At 43.0% G+C, this 19,791-nt stretch overlaps 1 protein-coding gene across 6 annotated transcripts in view; it reads right to left on the reverse strand.

The window, feature by feature from the left end:
- The window catches only part of EBF1 (EBF transcription factor 1), a 486,294-nt gene that overhangs the window by 429,948 nt on the left and 36,555 nt on the right, over positions 1-19,791 (reverse strand). The gene's annotated exons all lie outside the window — the stretch shown is intronic.

Consider the following 19,791-nt stretch of genomic DNA (forward strand, 5'->3'; position numbering starts at 1 on the left):
GAAAACTCTGCAACTTGGAATTCATATGGCATTAGACCTACTGTAATACATTTCGTGTGGGCATGGTCCTCCCTTATCAACACAGTACTATCTGCCAACACTCAAAACAGTAACAACCCTACCTATGAAAAGGAATACCGCAAGCATTACACCAGACTCTAAAATATCAATACATTGCCTATCAGGAAAACAGAACAGGCCAAGCTACTACAGATCCCTACAAGGAAACCACATGCTAACAGAATGCTTCATCTCAGTCTCGCATGCAGAACACAGACCCTCACCAAATACAGAATAAAGCCACCATAAAGTATAGCTAGAAATGTGCAGACAAAAACAGAACTGTAAAGCGCAACATACCAGACACTATACTGTTAAACAATGGAAAAACATCAAACAATAAAATCAAGATATGTAAATCATTAATCATATTAGTAAAATCATACTAATAAAATAATTCCATAACAGCTGATGACTAAAATATCCAATAATTAAAGACTCAAGCAAAATTTGAAAGCTTTCCCAAACACCAATAAAATATTTCAAAACAGCAGACACACCAAACACCACCCAATAATTAAAAAAACAGATACAAAATCTCCAGCTCTCCATACCTGGTAACGTTTAATTTTCAGTCTGAGTTTGTCATAAATTAGTGGGAGGAGACAGTGGCTGTGATACAGACTTTCTCCTCTCTCTCACATACACACACTCCAACACATGCATGCTCGCTTACTCACACATTCATACACTTACTCTCTACCCCACATGCTCTCTCTCTCACACACACATGCTCTCTCCTCTAAATGCTTTCACATATACATGCTCTCTCATACACATACACTTGCCAGTGCCTGGTAACAAATGTAAACAAACAAGTAATATAATAATACCATCAGGTTCTAGTCAGCAAAAGCATGTAATGCAAATGCATATTTTGAATGTGTCAATCCCTTTGTATTTTAGTAAAGAGTCCCTGGCATTTTGGAATATGCATACTTTTAATTCCTCTGGTAGGTGTGGGGGTGACTAAGAAGAGTGGTGAGTGTATGGGATGACAGGTGGGAGAGAGACTGTTTAGGGTGGCAACTGGTGAGAGAAGCAGCCTGTTGTGTGTGGGGGCATGAATGGTAAGATGGGAAGTGACTGGGGTGACTGTATGGGGCAACAATTAGGAGAGTGACTGGTGAGAGAAAGGCAGCCTGATGTGTGTGAGAGGGTGACTGGTGAGAGGGAGTGTGACTGGGGTGACTATGTGGTGATAGGTGGGAGAGAGAGGCAGCCTAGTGTGTGGGGGAGTGACTAGGATGACTGTATGGGGTGACAGGTCACCCCACACACACACACCAGGCTGTCTCTCTTTCACCAATCACCACTCCAACCAGTCTCTCACCCACCTGGCACCCTGGCACTTCCCCTCTCACCAGTCATCCCCCCCCCCCCCCCCCAGGGGAATTTAAGAAAGCATATCTCAAAATGCCAGGGCCCCTTTCCTAAAATACAAACAGGTCAATGCAATATCATTGCGTTTTTTGAATGTGCACACATCCACCTCTCCTGGGCGCTCAATGCAATAGGCAAATGAGCTGCCATGCTAAAAAGGACACGCAATGGATAATTTGTGTGTCCCTAGCGCTCTACAATGGGTGCCCAGGAGAGTGGCTGTGTGTCCACAACAGCCTGGCCAGAGGTCCGTCCTCACTCCATTTCTCCCCCCCCCCCCCCGGGCAGGGCTGTTCCTGACACTGACACTTTCTGGACAGCCTTCTGAAAGGGGATTGGTTCTTTCACTGACATGTGACAGTGAACGGACCAATCAGCCCGACACTTAATATTAATTTATTCACTCATTCAAACAGGCCAGAGACCTTGGGGATGCTGCTTTCTCTGGTTTCCCCTATAAGGAGCCACAGAATGCAGGATTTGTTTTTTGTTGTTAAGCCCAGCATGATTCTGCTTTTTGTGGTTCTTCCTACTTAGTATCACGATGATACTACTAGAAGGAATCACAGAAAGCAAGATTTTTTTTTGGTTGGTTTTTTTTGTGAGCCCTTGAGCGTGGCATGCTTTAATGCTTGCTCCTGGGCTGATGTTAAATTTGCTATGTTAAAATGGGTGTCTTGGCCGCATGGCAATTTTTGGCATTGCAGGGTAATAGCTAATAACCTCATCTACATGGAATTTGCATGCTCATGAAGCATACCACCTTTAGAGAGCGATCATTCATCATTGCAGGAACCGCCCACTGGAATAAAATGCCTTCCCAACTACGCCAGGAACCTTGCCACAAAAAATTCAAGCACAATCTTAAAACATGGCTGTTCAAACTAGCGTACCCTGACTAACGAATTGACTCCCCCCCCCCAAAGATGCGACATGACTACCCGACTGACTCTCGCCCCATCTACTTACTCACCCTACCCTCCACCCTCTGTGGGTATACTCCCCTCTACCCCTCCCCTATTAATACTTTCCCCTGCTAATTACTCTGACTGCTTTGATGAACTCTCTTGCTAAAACTAACTTGTACATATGTATATAATTCTCGTATTATCTACTCCTGCCCTTGTTAACCCTCTCCCTGTTAAAAAATGTTAGTATTGTAAAGCCTGTTGCTAAGTTATGTTACATTGTGAACCGAGGGGATGTTTTGCAAACGTGCCTCGGTATATAAAAAACCCTTAAATAAAAATAAATAAATGTGATGAGCACTATTAGCTACACACTCTATTGGACGTGCATTTTGGGCACGCTAATCCCCATATTGCATCAGGCATAAGTCTAGCACATCTAAAACAAACATCCAACCGTGTGTTAAGCGGCGCGCTGACCTGAGCACCTGATATTGGATCAGCCTGACAGGGATTGGTGAATTCAAAATATGCATTTGCATTACATGCTTTTGGTGACTAGAACTCATTACTATTATTATATCACTTGTTTGTTTACACTTCTTACCAGGTACTGGCCATCCCCTCACAAGCACCACCTTGCAATCTTGGCAACACAAATAAGTAACTAAGGAGAGAGCCAGTGGGAATGCAGAACCATGCCTCTAGCTAACGAACTGCTCCCCAATTGATACTTTTTAACTTATCGGTAACATTTTCAGTTAGTGCGTGCTAAACATTCAGTTAGCGCATACCAAGTCCCATTAGTGCACACTAAGTCCAAAATTAGAGAAACCCGAAATAAACACCCCCGAACCATTTTAAAAATGAAATCAGATAATAACCCAAAATGAAAACTACACGAAAACAAACAATGCATACCCCTAATAATTTATCCTAATTAATTTTGTCATAAATCTAAAAAAAAAACGAAAAAAACGAAAGTAAATATGTTGCTTCCTCTTACAAATCTACTTCTGTACCTCTCTATTTTTACCTGCTCCCAAAATATTCATTGTATTCATTTCCTTTTCCCCATCTGCCTATTTGGCATTGCGGTTGTTCTTATTATTTCTCTATGGACAGGCTGATTCTAGTTCTTTTTCGAAAGGATAGGAGAAAGCAGAGGAAACTCGAGACATTATGGGGTCAGCTTTCAAACAGCCCTGGCCAGGCAGCATACCCACAGCCCTTCTCCCTGCTGCTCAAAAGCAATGCAAACCTTTAGTCCTACTCCAAACACTGCCGATAGGAATGAAGGACCCGTGGACCTGGCACCTGCTTTTTCTGCAGGTGGATATTTGCTGCAACATAGCACTCGCAGGTTTGGGAATCCACTACTACTCTCATTGTTCTCCAACCCACCTTCACCCTCAACATGGCCTTGGGAATGACCCCTCCTAGACCTTCTGGAACCTTGTGCGTACCTCTTTGCTGGATTGAGTGACGGCGGTTTTCAGATGGTTAATTTACCATGATAAATGGTTTGGAAAAAATTGTAAATTTCAGGGTAACCAGTATTTTTGTTTTATTTTGGGGAAATGTCTTTGTTCTTTCAATTTGTTAGTTGTAGATCAAGTCAGATTGGGTCTTGTTCACTCAGGGCCGCATTCCAAAATATAGGATGATTGACTTTTTTTGAGGGACCATAGAGCAAATCAAGTAGGTGGAGGGAAAACTGCTGATATTCTGTGCCGGCATGTACCCTTTGAAAAAAAAAGCCCTGATCACAGGTATAAAATGGGAGAATAATGCATATACAAAAAGGTTTAGAACATAATCTATAAGAATGCGATAATATCGCTGGAGCTGATTTACTACATTTATTTTATTTTCTTCATTCTTTCTCTAAGGGAAATAAGATAAGAGGTGAATTTTAAAAGCCTGGCATGCACCAAAATCGGAAGGTACATGCACAAGCTAGGCTCACACGCACCTACCAAATTTTAGAAGCCGCCCAGATGCACATGTATCTCCCGCTGCGCGCACATCCCACTTGATTTCAAAAAGGGGCGTGGTCTGGGCGGGGCCAAGAGACCCACATGAAAATACTTACGCGCCTTCAAGCGCACCCAGGTCCACTGCCGTGTAAGTTTACTTCTGCTAGGGAGGAGGTGTAAGTTTTTAAAAATTTAAAACCAGCCATTTCTGCTGGGTTAAACGGTTCTGGGGTAACTGGCGGGAGGGGTGTGAACAGGCTATCAAACCAAGGGAGTTTGGAAGACCTAGCTCTTAACTGAGCGAAGTGCTGGACAAACTGGTGAAACTGGCAATGGCTTGGCATCACGCGGTAGAATTAGGATTTGCATGCCCACTTAAAATTGGGCACATGTGAGCGTGCAGCCAGGCTATTTTATAACGTGCGCCTGCCTGCTGGTTTGAATGTTACCGTCCCTGTAAATAATGATTTTTTTTCCCATAGACACAGAAAGGGAAAAAGTACTTTTGGAATAAGGCCCTCCAAGTTCCAGTTTTCCTACATGAGGGATTACTATTATTCAGAAGTACTAAATCCACAAGTGAATCCTACAAAGCTCTCTCTAACAATCAAAACAAGTTTTTACTTCCTTACTTTCCTTGCACTATGCAGCTATGATATTAATAATAAAAGCAAGATTATTAAAAATGCTTACTGCAAGCGGCTGTTGCAAATGAGATGTCTAAAATTTATTTCTGCATTTGGCCTGCACAAAATGCAGCAAAACGTGATTTTCTGATGTGATTTGAAGTGCATTGCCTGGCCTGAGAAACACTGGAGTTTATATAGTGGCTTCAGTGATTACATGCAAGTGGCTGTTTTTACGCCTCAACAAAACCCTTAGATTATTCTCCATTATACAAGCTTCCAATGAAGTAATTCTGTACATAGCTTTCTGCAAACATTTGTGTTTCTTTTTATGTGCTAATCAAACACAAAGAAACTTTCACAAACTGTTTCGTTTGTTAGAAGCAGCTTCGCGGTATCCTTGTTGGAAACAACTAGAGTTTTAACATAAAACTCTGCATAACATTTTAGGAATCCAGCAGTCAGTCCAAGCCAATAAAGTATTCTTTCTAAACAGATTTAATCAACAACGCCACCTCTACACATTACTCATGGCATTTCAGAATTCACCTGTGAATGGGATTTGCTCCACCATTCCAGAGTTGATAGATCATGAGCACCTCCTGCAATAACCAGCCTCCATCTAGTCTATGTGATATTTCAAATACAGGAAACCAGACAGAAAATCTCCTTCAAGACAAATGTGCAATCACAGGCCCCCACCATTTTCTAAGGGGCTTTGAAATGAATTTATTATCGTATCATTTTTTCCTTAAAAATGCTGTTATAGTCTCTACTCAGATTAATGCTGTGTCTTTTAGGAGCAATAACACCTGTCAAATTGTTTGGATAAGTGAGATGGGTGCAGGGGATGGAGTGTTAAGGGGTATAATATCATGAAGTACCCAAGATAGTATATATCACCATACCATAAAACGTGATATTGTTTTTATTGATTATGTGTGTTGTTTGTGCAATATACCCACATACATTCAGGGAGATCTGTGCATTGACAGATATTTTATATAAAACGCATTTCAAATAAAAAAAGAATCGTATATCAGGCAAAGCTGCAGAGAGTTAACCATATACACAGGTTCCCTATACAAACCGTCTTTCATGTTTTAACATTCCCATGAACCAAACTGGTGATTACAAATGCCCAGCCTTCATCCATCTAGTCTGGATTCAGAGAAAAGTCTGGGCAAATTCACCATTTTTATAGCACATTTTCTCTCATTAGGGATTAATTTTGAATAGTTGTAAGGTCCACAGCACTTTTGTGCCTGTGTACCTTGTAGTTAATTTTCAAAGGAAAACTACAATACTTAAGTGCATAGAAAGCATCCACATATATTTACACCTGATATTCATTCAAGCGGCTCATTAGGGTAAAACAGCTCATGTGCATTTGAAAATGTCAATGTACGCACGCAGTTTATTCCCCCAAACTGAATAAGCCCACAGAGATGCCTCTTTTTAACCCATTTAGAAGTGCACACATTGTGAAAGCCCATGCGTACTTTTAACCAGTTCTGCGGGGCATGAGGCAATTTTCTAACAGGGCAACAAAATGGTAGAGGTACCTCCGTACAATAAAATGGCGCCAGTGCCATTTTCAACTATGGACAGAGCAGGGCAGGAGAAATCGGGGATCACTCCTGCCCCATCTGTACTTCTGGATCCCCACAGATGGGGTAAGTTAGATCAGAGAGGGTGGTAGGAGGCTAGGGGAAGACCCTGTGGAGTGACATTTTTTAAATTTTTGATGTGCTCTGTTTCTGCGGTGGGAACGAGGCCTTCCTTTTGTTTTATTTTTCATTTGGACTTTTCTCTTTTATTTATTTATTTATTTTATTTATTTATTTAAGGTTTTTTTATACCGGCATTCATGATAGCGTTCACATCATGTCGGTTTACATGAAAACGGAGGTGTGAAGAATACAACCAAGAACATAAATAAACGTGATGAAGAGATGCAGTTACAATTAACAAGGGCTAGTAAACTGGGGTGGAGGAAATAAAAGAGAGATAGATGAGGTTAATTATATACAAGAGTATAGTATATATACACATATATACTGTATATATATTTTTTTCTTTCATTTTATTTCGTTTCAAATGAAACGAAATAAATGAAACAAAAATATACTAAACATAAATCAAAGAAAATGAAAAAAAAATGAAGTGCATACTCTGATTGTGTACTATTCAATTTATACAATTTTGTACATTTGTCGCCTTATCACGTGTTATTTAGATTTGCGAACATCGCTGTGAAATCTATATAAAAATAGGTAATGAGCTGATTTACATAATTCTGCAGCTCATTACTTATGTTTGCATAGCTAAATAGTGCGCTTTACAATACATGAATGGCAACATACAGACATTATCAAGAGAAACATAAGTAAGCCTCAGGGAGGTACAGTTATGGGTTTTTTTTCGCAATAATGGTTGCATTGACATGAAAAACTTAATGTGTGCTATTTACCTCCAAAATCATTTGCATACAATTAACATGGGCCATTATGCATCAATTAATATGCAATAACAGCCCATGTTATTGCAGCTTAGTACAATGGCCTCTAAAGCTCAGGAACCAGCACCTTTTTTTTTTTTTTTAACTGCCCAAGTCACTGGCAGTGAAAGGCTTTGATATTTTTGGATATTACAGATGTCACTGTTGGAGACATGCGAACAATTTGAAGTTGAATTCAAATTAGTCAGATTTCAGTCTGGTTTGAGTTCAACAGAATTATCAAATTTTATCCGGTTCTGCTGTGAAATCTGTTGGGTTTTTATCGGTGGAGGAAAATTCCAAAATATGTTATTAAAAATTTTTTAAACTGGATTTAAAAAAAAAAAAAATTAATGTTTGCTTTTGATTTTCAAAACACTCAAAGCAGTTCTGAAATACTATAAAATCCACTTCAAAATCTTAAAAAAAAAAAAAAAAAAATCAGACTTGAGATTTTCAAACTTGGGGCCTCATTTACTAAGCATTTTTCCTATAGACACAAAATGGGAGAAAAGTCATGGTAAATCAGGCCCTGGCTTTGGATTTCTTGGTTTCTTCGACAAACCGAGTCGCCGAGCTACTGAATGTTTTCCCAGGTGCAGCAACTTTTCTTGTGCAAACGTCGCCGTCAGCATGGGCACGGGTGGGCTCCTAACAACGCTTTTACCATAAAAGCAAAGGAAATCAAAAACAGGAGGGGAGGTCTATCACTAAGAAGGAGGCCTTAGAAACTCAAATCGGACTCTTGCATTGCAAGTGCAGTCGAAGAGGAACTGACTTGGGGGTCGTCAACAAGGCAAAGCGCCCAAGATCCCTGAAGCTTCACAGAGAAGAATGAATGGCTCCTGTTTAGAGGCAGCAGCGGAGGAGGCACCATCTGTCACTATGGAGGCACGGGCGGATACACTCTCACTACCTATCCCACAGCAGCAGGGAAACTCGCTTAGTTTTAAATAATAATGGAGTCCAAACTGGCTGGTAATTATATTTTTTTTTTCAAACTTAGGTTCTTTGTTAATTATTTAAGCCTCTTTACTATTTCTGTACAAAGGTATCTAATCTCCCTGAATAATTAAACAGATTTTTTTTTTTAATATTCTTGATTCTTCTCTTTTTTTTTCTCTCTTTTGCTATGGCCACACAACAAACCTTCCTTACATAAAAGGTCACAGCTTCCCAACCCCCCCTCCCCACCCCACACACCCAACATTTTTCTGTTTACTTCTGAAAGTTCATCACATCACATCTTTTACTCCCCTTCTCCCTTTTCAATGGCGTAATCTATGCATACGTGTTTTAAACTCCTGGACATACTCGTTTTTTAGGATCTGCAGAGATGTTTTTGTATTTCTGAAAAGCCCCAAACAACAACAAATTAGGGATGTCAATAGCAAAGAATTTGCTAGAACGACAACTGATCCAAGATCACATCTGCATCCTAGTGTCATGAACATTTCAGGTCCTTTCAGGGTGGTTAAGTGCAGCGGACATTAAAACCAGTAACGTCAAGAGAAACGAGTTTGGATAAAGGTGCGCTCCATTCCGGAGTCCACGAGAGATCCAACGCGGTCCTTTGTGCAAGGAGAAACAATGCACGGGGCACCCGGACGGACGGACACGCTCTCCCCCCTTAATGTGCTCTTCTCCGCGGAGGATGCATGAAAACTGCCCCTCTGCTGGGGGACAATGGATCCAGCCTGCGTTCCAGACAATTCAATCTGCATTTTAATTTAACCCTTTCAAAACATTATCAAACCACCACTAATCACAGGAATTAGGAAACTAAACAGGGGAATCTTTTAAAGATTTTACGTAAAAGGCAGTTTATACAATTACTTGCATAGCTCTTTGTGGTGGAGAGGAAAACATTTCTACAGTAATGAAAAGGGTCTTGGAAATTAAATTAACAAGGGGGACCAGGCTGATATGAAACCAAATTAGCATCAAATGCAAATTACAGGGTACTTAATGGCAGAAACAGGTGCAGAGAAGGACCCTAAATGAGATAAATGAATAAAACATCCTTTTGCACAAATGTGGAAGCTGACACAAAGTCAATGATATGAATTATTCAGCAGCCTTCACACTGCTGTTGAGGTCAGCTTTCCTTGACCTTTGAAACAGGAAGTAAAATTCTTTCCAAATTTAAGTGACTGAAATGGTTATTTATTTATTTATTACAAAATAAAATAAAATAAAAAAGGATACTTGGATAATAGCTAAATGAATGAATAACCGCACTATGCTGTCAGAGTTTGGACATAGTTGCATGGGAATGTACCAGAGACTGCTTTCCTGCTTTCATGCACACAGAAGGTGGGAGGTACAGTAGACTGCAGATGGGGAAGTGTATCCGGAAAAGGAAAGAAAAGCAGCGAAGGCAAAAATTGAGAGAGAACAAAGGGATGCAGGAGAAATAGACACAGCCATACATAGATGAGTTAATGGGAGGAGAAAGTGCAGGGGCACGACTATGAGACAGGGAAGTGGAGAAGAAGGTGCAGAAGGGGATCCATGAAATAACTGAAATGATGAATAAATATCCCTGCGCATTGGTCATAGGAAAAGGGGGACAGTTGGGGAGGGAGGGAGGGAGTATGGATAAGTTGCGGGAGCACAAACTGAAGACCCTAGCCCATCCATGGAAGAGAGTCTGCATGCAGTCAACCAAAGTGAAAGTAGGGGCAAGGCAACAGCGCAAGGCAAGATCCATCCTAGGTTAGTGAAGGAGCTAAGGAAAGTGCCACTCCGCTCAGTCACTTGTTGGAGTTCCAGGCATATAAAGAGGGGCAGATGGAGTGATTCTTCACAGAAGCTGAAGCAGGAAGGAGAATAGCAAACTGCAGGCCATATCAGCCGGACCTCGACAAGAGGGGGAAATGATTAGTATCGCCGCTAAAGGGAGATGACCAGAGCTGGTGCTTCCATTAGGTAAACTAGGTGGTCGCCTAGAGTTCCAAAATTTGGGGGGCAAAACAATCTAGCCAATGCAAGGCCCAGAGGGATGCTGTGCCAGAGCCGATACTGCCAAAGAAGGGAGCACTGTATCGGAGCCACTGCCACCGATAGGAGGGAGCGCTGTGCTAAAGCCTCTGCCAGTAGGCAAGCCGAGTGAGGGGTGCATGGCCAAAGGTTTGCCTAGGATTCTGAGTACTCTTGCACCAGCCCAAGAGATGACTGTAGAATATTTCAGACTGAATGGATTCCAAGATCCAAAACAGCACTGAGCCACTAGAAGGAAGTCATATCAAAGAAATCTGATTTATTTCTTGACTCGGTCACCAGGCAATTAGGGTCCTAAGCACTTTTTGTTTTACTTATTTTTTATTTGATGTTTTTATTATTTTTATTGTGGTTTGTAGTTGTTGTTTATTGTTTGTTTTTATGACCTTGATTTTATTATTCGTGACTAACTGTGAATGTTCTAGCGTAAACTGCCTAGTAATGCTGATAGGCGATATATACACTTTTAAATAAATAAATACTAAAGATATTCTCCCAATTTGTGTCTAAGGAAAAAAATGCTTAGGTGTGAATTTTTAAAACATTACTCATGTAAAAATTAGCATATATGCATGGAAGAAGCTTCTACTCGCATATTTCTTATTTTATAAAGGTAAAAAAAACTACATGCATATTTTAAATTTTGCACGCATATATATGCTCGAAAAAAGGGGCAGTCTAGGGGTATTCCAGCACGTGCCCAACATTAATGTATATAAGTTGTTATGTTATTTTAAAAGTCACTTATGTATGTAGATATGCAAAATTACTTGCATAATTTTATACCTGCTAATTATCTGGCATAAACGATAACAACAGAAGGCATGGGGATTACTATCCTTAACCAATTAACTTTCATGGTTTTGACGCAATTGCAATATTGTACTCCGCTTCGACGGCGGGAGGAAAGTCAGGACCCTGACTTTTATGGTCCAAGGTAATGATTTTCAGACATTAGGGAAAAGTGCAGGGACTGCTTCTGTGGGCAAGTCCAAAAGCAAAGCATGCATATTCAAGCAGCATTGTCTGAATTATCAAGAAGGTAGCTCACCCTGTAAAAATGTCGATAGCAGTAAATTTGATATGGGTTTGACAGTACTTGGTTTTGATTGTTAATATTACTATTCTTAACATAAAGCTTGGGGGTAACCTGCAAGGAGCAGCAGTTACTACCCTTAACAGAAACATGGGAGTAACTTGTACTGAGCAGCAGTTATTACCCTTAACAGAAACATGGGAGTCTGCACTGAGCGGCAATTACTACCCTTAACAGAAACATGGGGATAACCTGCACTGAGCGGCAGTTACTACCCTTAACAGAAACATGGGGATAACCTGCACTGAGCGGCAGTTACTACCCTTAACAGAAACATGGGAGTAACTTGTACTGAGCAGCAGTTATTACCCTTAACAGAAACATGGGAGTCTGCACTGAGCGGCAATTACTACCCTTAACAGAAACATGGGGATAACCTGCAGTGGCAGTTACTACTCTTAACAGAAACTTGGGAGTAACTTGCACTGAGCGGCAGTTATTACCCTTAACAGAAACATGGGGATAACCTGCACGGAGTGGCAGTTACTACCCTTACAGAAACATGGGAGTAACCTGCACTGAGCAGCAGTTATTACCCTTAACAGAAACATGGGATAACGCATGGAGCAGCAGTTACTACCATAAGAAACTTGCTGGGCAGTCTGGATGGACCATTTGGTCTTTTTCTGCCATCTATACTATGTTATTTTGTTACTATGATACTATATATACATGTTTATTGTGTAGCACTGACAGGGTGAGAGGTCTGGATGAATCGAGGAGAGTTCAGGCTGAAAAACCAGGAGGGTCTTGATGACCTGGAGAAGGACTGGGTGAACTGGTGAATTAATTAGTAAAACTGGTAATTTCCTTGACGTGGGCATGTTTTAAAATACACTGACTTACACGCTACACCCCGATATACACAAGTCCCATTTTATTTTCATGCATAAAATATACACACATATTAATTTATTTCTTTATTTACAGTAATTCATATTCTGCCACAATCCAAATATCTAGTCTGGGCAAATTACAATATAACTCACATAATGAAAATCATGACTTTATCTAAAATAGTAAACTAAAACATTAAGAACAACAACAACAGCTTAGCCATCCTCAAATGCTTCCCGAAACAGATGGGTCCTAACCTGTTTCCTGAAAACTTTATAATCCTTTAACTGAGGTATCTCCTCAGACAGACTATTCCACAAGGCTGGTGCCTCCCAGGAAAAAGCCCACTTCCTGGTCTCCTGCAGCCGAGCAGTTTTTACTCCTGCGACTGTTAACAGAGTGCCCCCACTGATCACAAGGCACGAATCGGTACATATAATGATACTACGGGGGTCATTTTCTATAGCTTTTCCGAAAGCGATAGCTAGATTGGGGCCGGAGTCGGGGGAGAAGTCGACAGCGGAAGGGGAGGAGTCGGGGTGACACCGGGGAGGACGCGGCGAAGACATCGCTGACGGCGAAAAGGTAATGCCCCTTATCGCCGCAAGTAACACGCCCGATAGCACCACCTTTCACGGTGGCGCTATTGGTTGTGAAAGCCGGCAGCGTGTAGCACCGCGGTGGTGTGATCGCTGCCGGCTTTCACAGGCCCGCCCCCCCGGTACCGAGTGATTCACTAAGGCCTGCGATTTTAGAAAATCCAGGCCTAAATCACTTAAATATCCTGGCCCTTTCCCATAGATGGCTTTAAATGTTAAATTTTTAAAATATGCAGGGAAAGTATTCACGTTCAAAGCATTGATATACATTGTTTCAGTGCATTGCATGCATTCACACCCAAGCCTTTATATACAGGTATGTTGCAGAGTAGAGATACACGGATAAAATGCACATATATCATACATGCAGCTTATAAAATACTAGAGGATAACTTTCAAAATTGTTCTCATGCATCCATATATGTGTGTTCCTGGGCGCACGATTATTTACTACTGTATTTTACAACATGTGCACAAATAATATGCGTAGGTAATAAAATACAAGTACATATGCACACATACCATGCTTTACATATGTAAAAAACCATGAACTGTATAACTTCGGACTTATCCGGAAGAGCAGAAGCACTTATCCAAATAAGTTCCGATTTATGCGGCTAAGTAGCAGCACCGAGCCAGAAAAGTCTGCAAAGCTCTACTTGTCCTTCTAATTAGCACTATTCGGACTTATCCGAGTATATAAAATAACTGGATAAGTCTAAAAAAAAAAAAGCAAACAAAAATCACTGTTTATTCCGGATAAGTTCAAGTTTGTCTATCTAAGTAGCGGCAAAGGCACTACTTAGCCGGATAAGTTGGAATTTAGCCAGATAAGTGTGCACAAATGATGTACTTTGAATTTTTAAGGGATATGTGAACAAATTTTACTCGTGTTATTTAGATGCATTTACTCCATCCCCCCCCCCCCCCCACTCCGTAAATTGGCTTTTACATGAGCAAGTCAGGGTATTTTATAACATGCGCGCAGCAATGAGATTACCAGTTTTACCAATTATTCTACCAGCTCGTCCAGTCCATCTGCAGATCGTGGAGCCCCTCCTGGCTCTTCAGCCTGAAGTCCCCCCCTACTTCACCCGGACCTCCCACCCAATCACTTTTTTCACTTTTGAGATGCTTATGAAGATTTATACCAGATATTGAGCAGGAGGTAAATGTACGCAAATAATATGCACATCACTTTGGCAGGCTGTAAAATAGAAACTTATGCGTGTAAACGCTGGCTCCTCCCCAGAATGCCCCTCCCCATCCTCTTTTTCATGTGCAAATTTACTCTCAGTCCCCAGTGTGCACGCTGATGTTACTTTTTTTTTGTATACCATATACTTGCATAATTGCCATTTTATGCATGCGTGTCCTGCTGTTTATGCACATATCTTTTGAAAATGCACCTCCTGGTGTAGAACTGCTCGCTGTCGTATACATGCGTGTAATGCCGCTGCAGGCATCTTTTTGAAAGTTATCCTCCCCGTCAACAGGACCCTTAGATACTGGAAGGTTATTGACCGTATTCTATATGGGAAACTATATGGGAAACTTAGGAGCAATATGAGAAGCTTGGAAATGGACCTTAAAGTGGTAAATTGAGTTAGAAGCCGTTTGAATAATAGGCAAGGACAAATGATATAATCCAAGTTCCTTCTGAAGAAAGGACCGTTGGTCAACACAAGGAGCAGTCCTGAGCCTGCATCTATTCACTATGTTCATAAGCAAAAGGTTTGCCTTTTTTACACTGAAATCTTCAACAGGGTTAGTATTCTAGTGGGAGTGACAAAATGCAGAAAGATTTAAGAAAGCTTGAGGCGGGGGCATGAGTGAGAGAGCCAAAATTAATATAAACACGTGCAAAGTCATGCATTTGGGATGCAGAAACTTAGAGGGGAGCGGTACATGACAGGGGCGAGGTACTGACAACCACTAAATAGAAGAGGGGGGTCTGGGAAGTGATCATATCCAATGACCTCAAACACTGAGAGGTGGTGGAGAAAGCCAGAGAAACAGTGTGTGGCGTAGGCAGCCTGGGCCGCCAGCAGAGAAAAGCAGGGAGTAGTACCTCTGTGCCTATCCTGCAGCGTAAAACAATTTAAAAACAAGTATGCTTAGCAAAAAAAATCTTAACTGAAAAAAAAAATATCCTAAGAAACTGGGTTCAAACCTGAGAACCGAAAAATGAGTGTTTTATAAAAGCCTGCAGAGTGAGCAAGCAAGCTCAGTACATTCCTGCAGGCTTGAAACTCATTTTGGTGTCATCCTGCAAACCGGGAAAATCCACAGCCAGTAAACTAAAATCAACCATCCCCAGAACACTCCTGAGCGATCATAGATACTACAGCGTCACGCTCTTGTAGAGCTTCCAAAAAATGATCCAAGCGACCTGCAGACCAGACCAGTTTTCAGCATCATGCGAACAACCGACTTACCAGGAACCAGTTTTCCACCGTGCGGGTCTACCATGGGCTGCTTAATATCGCATGTTGGTTAATTCTAGATGCAAAATTAACTTTACCAACCAATAGGGTTTATAAGGGTTCCTGAGATGGAGCAGCTCCAGGGATGTCTGTGTTCGGAGGAAGGCCATGCTAGGACATGGTAGCCCAAAACACTGCTGATGACCAGCTTGGCCTGTGGCACTGTAGGGGTAGCAGCTCCTCTCCAAATCACAGCGGCGAGAAGCCCAGCTGCTTCTAATTTTGAAACAACCGGTTTTCTCTTTCCCCCCCCCCCCCCAAGTGGTAAAGAAAATAATCCTAGCAGTCCATGACTAGATGCTTTCATAGGGACGGTGGTGAGAATTTGATTGCCGAGATAATTAGAGTCAGTCCTGAAGATTCAGAGAGTGAAAAGAGCGAGAGAGAGAGAGAAAAAAAAGATCTTGTTTAAATTAAAGTAAGACAGCCAGTTTGACTTGGAAAAGGGGAGAACCGTGACTTGCTCTTCACAATATTTATAATAAAAAAATTCAGAAATAATAACAGCAATAGCAAAAAAAAAAAATATATATATAACGGGCTGTGGCTAGCACTGAGATGACATTGAAGTCTGGAATCTGGCTGCCCCCCCCTCAAAAAAAAAACAGAAAATGCTACGGGGGGGCAGAGGGTAATTCAGTGCTTGCCAGACATCAAGACAATTAGGCACAACTGTGTGGTGCATGAAAGAAATCAGAAAGATCAAAGGCGTTCAAAGTCATGATTTTATATCGATATATGGACGCATACGCACGTTTGTGGGGGGGGGGGGGGAGGGGGGGTATGCAGTATATGCTGTCAGCGATGGGTAAAAATGAACAGAAAGGTAGAAATGTTGAACTGAAACCCTAGAAAGCACTATACCTCAGCGGGGAACCTGGACCCTAAAGGACAGAATCACTCGCTAGAAATAAATATCGAAGAAAAAACTCGGACAGAGAGAGATATCAACCTGTTTGGCTTTAGTGCGCTGCTCCCGTGAATGCCCGGCTCTCTGGGGAAAGGGAGGTTGAGCTTCCCTCCAGAGAGATGGAGGACTCTCCCCCCTCCCCCGGTTGCCAGGGGGGGGGCGGCAGCTGGAGCCCGCCGAGCTGCCCCGCGCCCTCTCCTCCCTCTCGGCGCGGGCTGGTGAGCGAGGCGCGGGCCAGGCTTGCATTTCATGGTCCCCGGTGCAGGTTGTGCGGGACACGCATCTGTCCGGGCGGCCTGGGGAGAAGCTGGGGGGAAATATGCCCCTCCCCCTCCCCCCGCCCCGGACGACGGACGGCAAGCCTTCGCCTTTCAGAACCAACCAGGCACATGATGGGATTTGCTGGGAGCAGGCTGCAAATCCGTTAACCCCTTGGAGGCTGAAAATGGCACACCAGCTTGGCACCTGCAAGGTAACCAGTCTGAGAGCGCGCGCCAGAACCCAGTGCAGCTCCAGTAGGAAGCTTACGTTCCCATTTAAGTGCTTTTTTTTTGGGGGGGGGGGGGGTTGTTTTAAATAAACCTGTTTACTGTACGACAGAAACCACGAGAAGGAAAATGATGTTACCGCCATGGCAAAAAACACAAATAACCCCTGGGTTTCCCCCCACCTATAACTGAATAATAACTATTTGCAAGACTTAAATCGGACCTCTTAGAAGAGAAGAAATACTGAGATATAGATTGCAACCTTTAAAGGGCTTTTTCTCTCCTCATAAACAGCAACTGACTTGAGGAGAAAGGGCAAGCACAGAACTCCCGATGCCCCAGCTAATCACAAATCCATTAAAAACAGAGGCAGGCCACTAAGACTTTTAAATGCTGGGCACTGTGATTTTGCAGGGGTGAAACAAGTTGAAGCGCAGTCATAATTTGGTGCGTTGTAACATTCAGCACAATCGTGGATCCTACCGCACTGCAAGTCGGCTTCTGGAGCAAGGCACTTCTCTTCTAGGGTGAGGTGTGCAGTCTGATGGCACTTAAGTAAATATCATGCCCTCTACCAGTGGGAGCCAGTAACCACTAGGACTTTCTCTCTATACTGTTTCAGCTTCCCAAGTTTCCCCAAAAATGGCAGAAGTATCTACCTGAAATGTTGCTGATACACACTGAGAGATATAAAGTGGTGTTATATATATAAGCCGGGCGGCAAGAAGGTAAGCAGCCAGGGGTGAGCTGGAGCTGGCTTGGTGAGGACAGGGGCAAGGAGCCTACGCCCCCAGAGATGGGAGGCTCAGACGTATCGATCCACATCCGTGCCAGGGATGACTAGGACTGGATTTTCCCCTCTCTGGTGCCCCTAGGCACAGGGGGGCAGAAAGAACCAATTCACGCGGACCGGAATAGGAAGTGGGAGATTTCAGGCCAGCCCACCTCTGCGTGCCTGCTAAACCTTTAAAATACCGTTTTCAAAACAAAGGCAAGTTTCTCATTTACGATGTATCATATGCACACCAGAAATACTTCATTTTATTTCAGAACATCTCCCACCTTAACTGTGGTATAATCATTAAACTATCATTTAAAAAAAAAAAAATGTAAAAAAGCTGGTTTAGGGTGATTTTATTTCCTAGCATCATCATAATTCCTAACCTTCCTCCTTCCTCTTGTCTGACTCCACATCCTCTTGCGTGGATTCTAAGCTCTTTGGGGAAGGCACCCCCCATGACCTCCTGTATCTGTGTGAGCTGAGTTTTTCATTCAGTGCATCCCTGCCCCAACATAACCCCATTCAGCTTGTGCAATGCCACATAGGCTTCAGTGCTCTATCAAACTACAATTAATATCAGATCGGACTAACTGTACTGAAAGCCCCGAGAAGGTAACAAAAAAAAAAGTTTGCAAACAAGGTTTGGAGGCCTGCAGTCGGAGAAATGCCTGGAAGTGGATTTTATTCATTCATTATTATGTCCATTTCTTTTGTGTGGCACTGAAGGATCAATCAGAGCCGTATCTGGCAAGATGACAGCAATCTCATTTTGGACGAAGTTTTACAAATCTGACCTCAGAACCTATTCACTCCAGATTCAACTTACGTTCTTATTTTATTTTAGAAGTGAGAATCAGCTTTATACGGGACATGTCAAGCCTGTCTTTTCTATAAAGTCCCTCTGTAGCTAAGCTTGAACAAGGGCAATGGCCCCTAATGTCAGCTTACATCCGGGAAGCCAGCCAGCGACTGACAGAATGATGGTGCGCCTTAGACTGAATGCCGTGAAGGGCACCTGAAAGATTGGCGGGAAAGGCGAACAAAGAAAGGAGCGATGTGTGGACCGCAGGTGCCACGGCACGGACAGACAGCACGACCGTGGCCGTAAATGGCCTTAGGAACACTGTGCAGGCCAGCACTTCATCAGAGAGACTGCCGAGGGTAGGGACAGGCACGTCACAGTTCCACATGCTCTCTGTCCCCTTCACAGACATGTTCCTACGTACTAACAATTCCCCCCTCACACTCTCACACACACACACACACACACACACACACATACAAAATGGGGAAAACCCTTTAGTGCGTCGGACTCTTAATGCAGCAAAGGGGATATTCTGATGACCTTAAACAAATCAGTCAACCATACTTAAAAAAAGATCCACTCTTCTTGCGGTGCGTTTGACACTTCCTGCTCTCCAGAAGAGATGATTAATAACCCTCACAGTTCTATAAACTGGATGCCTTTTTCCTCCTGTGGTCTCCTTCTGGTACCGTCCACAGAATGCTAAGGAAACCAATAAAAGAGCAGTGGGAAAGGACTTACTGACATTAACTTTTTTTTTTTTGTGGCCTGGTAGTTTCCTCCTGCTCCTTCGGGCTTCCAGCTCAGTTAGAATTGGCTTCTGCTGGGCTGTGGCACCGTGAGCTTCCATTTGCAACGACCCGGAGATATCTGTCATTTCATATTCTTCTCTCAAACCCACCTTGCCCCATCAGCGCAGCAACAGTCCTTGGCCTGGAGGGGGGGTGGAAGGGAGGGAGAGGGAGCCATGCACCTGGGCTCCTTCTAGAACCCTGCAATCCCGGGCCCTAAACCCGGCCTCTAGACGCTGCACGATGACCGGGACTCCCTCCCTTCAGGGGCCGCGAGCGCCACACCCCCGCAGAACCCCACCCCCAGCCCGCACGGGGGAGAAGACGACCCCCGACCCGGGAAATCGAACGCAGATCATCCGCGGTGCTGCCGCCGAGTCATCGGCCCAGCCTTCCGGCGCTCGTTTCTTAAATCGGCGCTCCCTTGGCCATGAAGCTTCTCTGCCCTGGGTCAAAGTCCCTTCTCCGCCTTTAGCCAGTACGAGACGCGCCCGTGCGGCCAACGAGCGAGACGGCCCGAGCGTGTCTGAGTTTTGTCG

This window comes from Rhinatrema bivittatum, chromosome 18 (genome assembly GCF_901001135.1).
Source record: "Rhinatrema bivittatum chromosome 18, aRhiBiv1.1, whole genome shotgun sequence".
NCBI classification, from domain to species: domain Eukaryota; kingdom Metazoa; phylum Chordata; class Amphibia; order Gymnophiona; family Rhinatrematidae; genus Rhinatrema; species Rhinatrema bivittatum.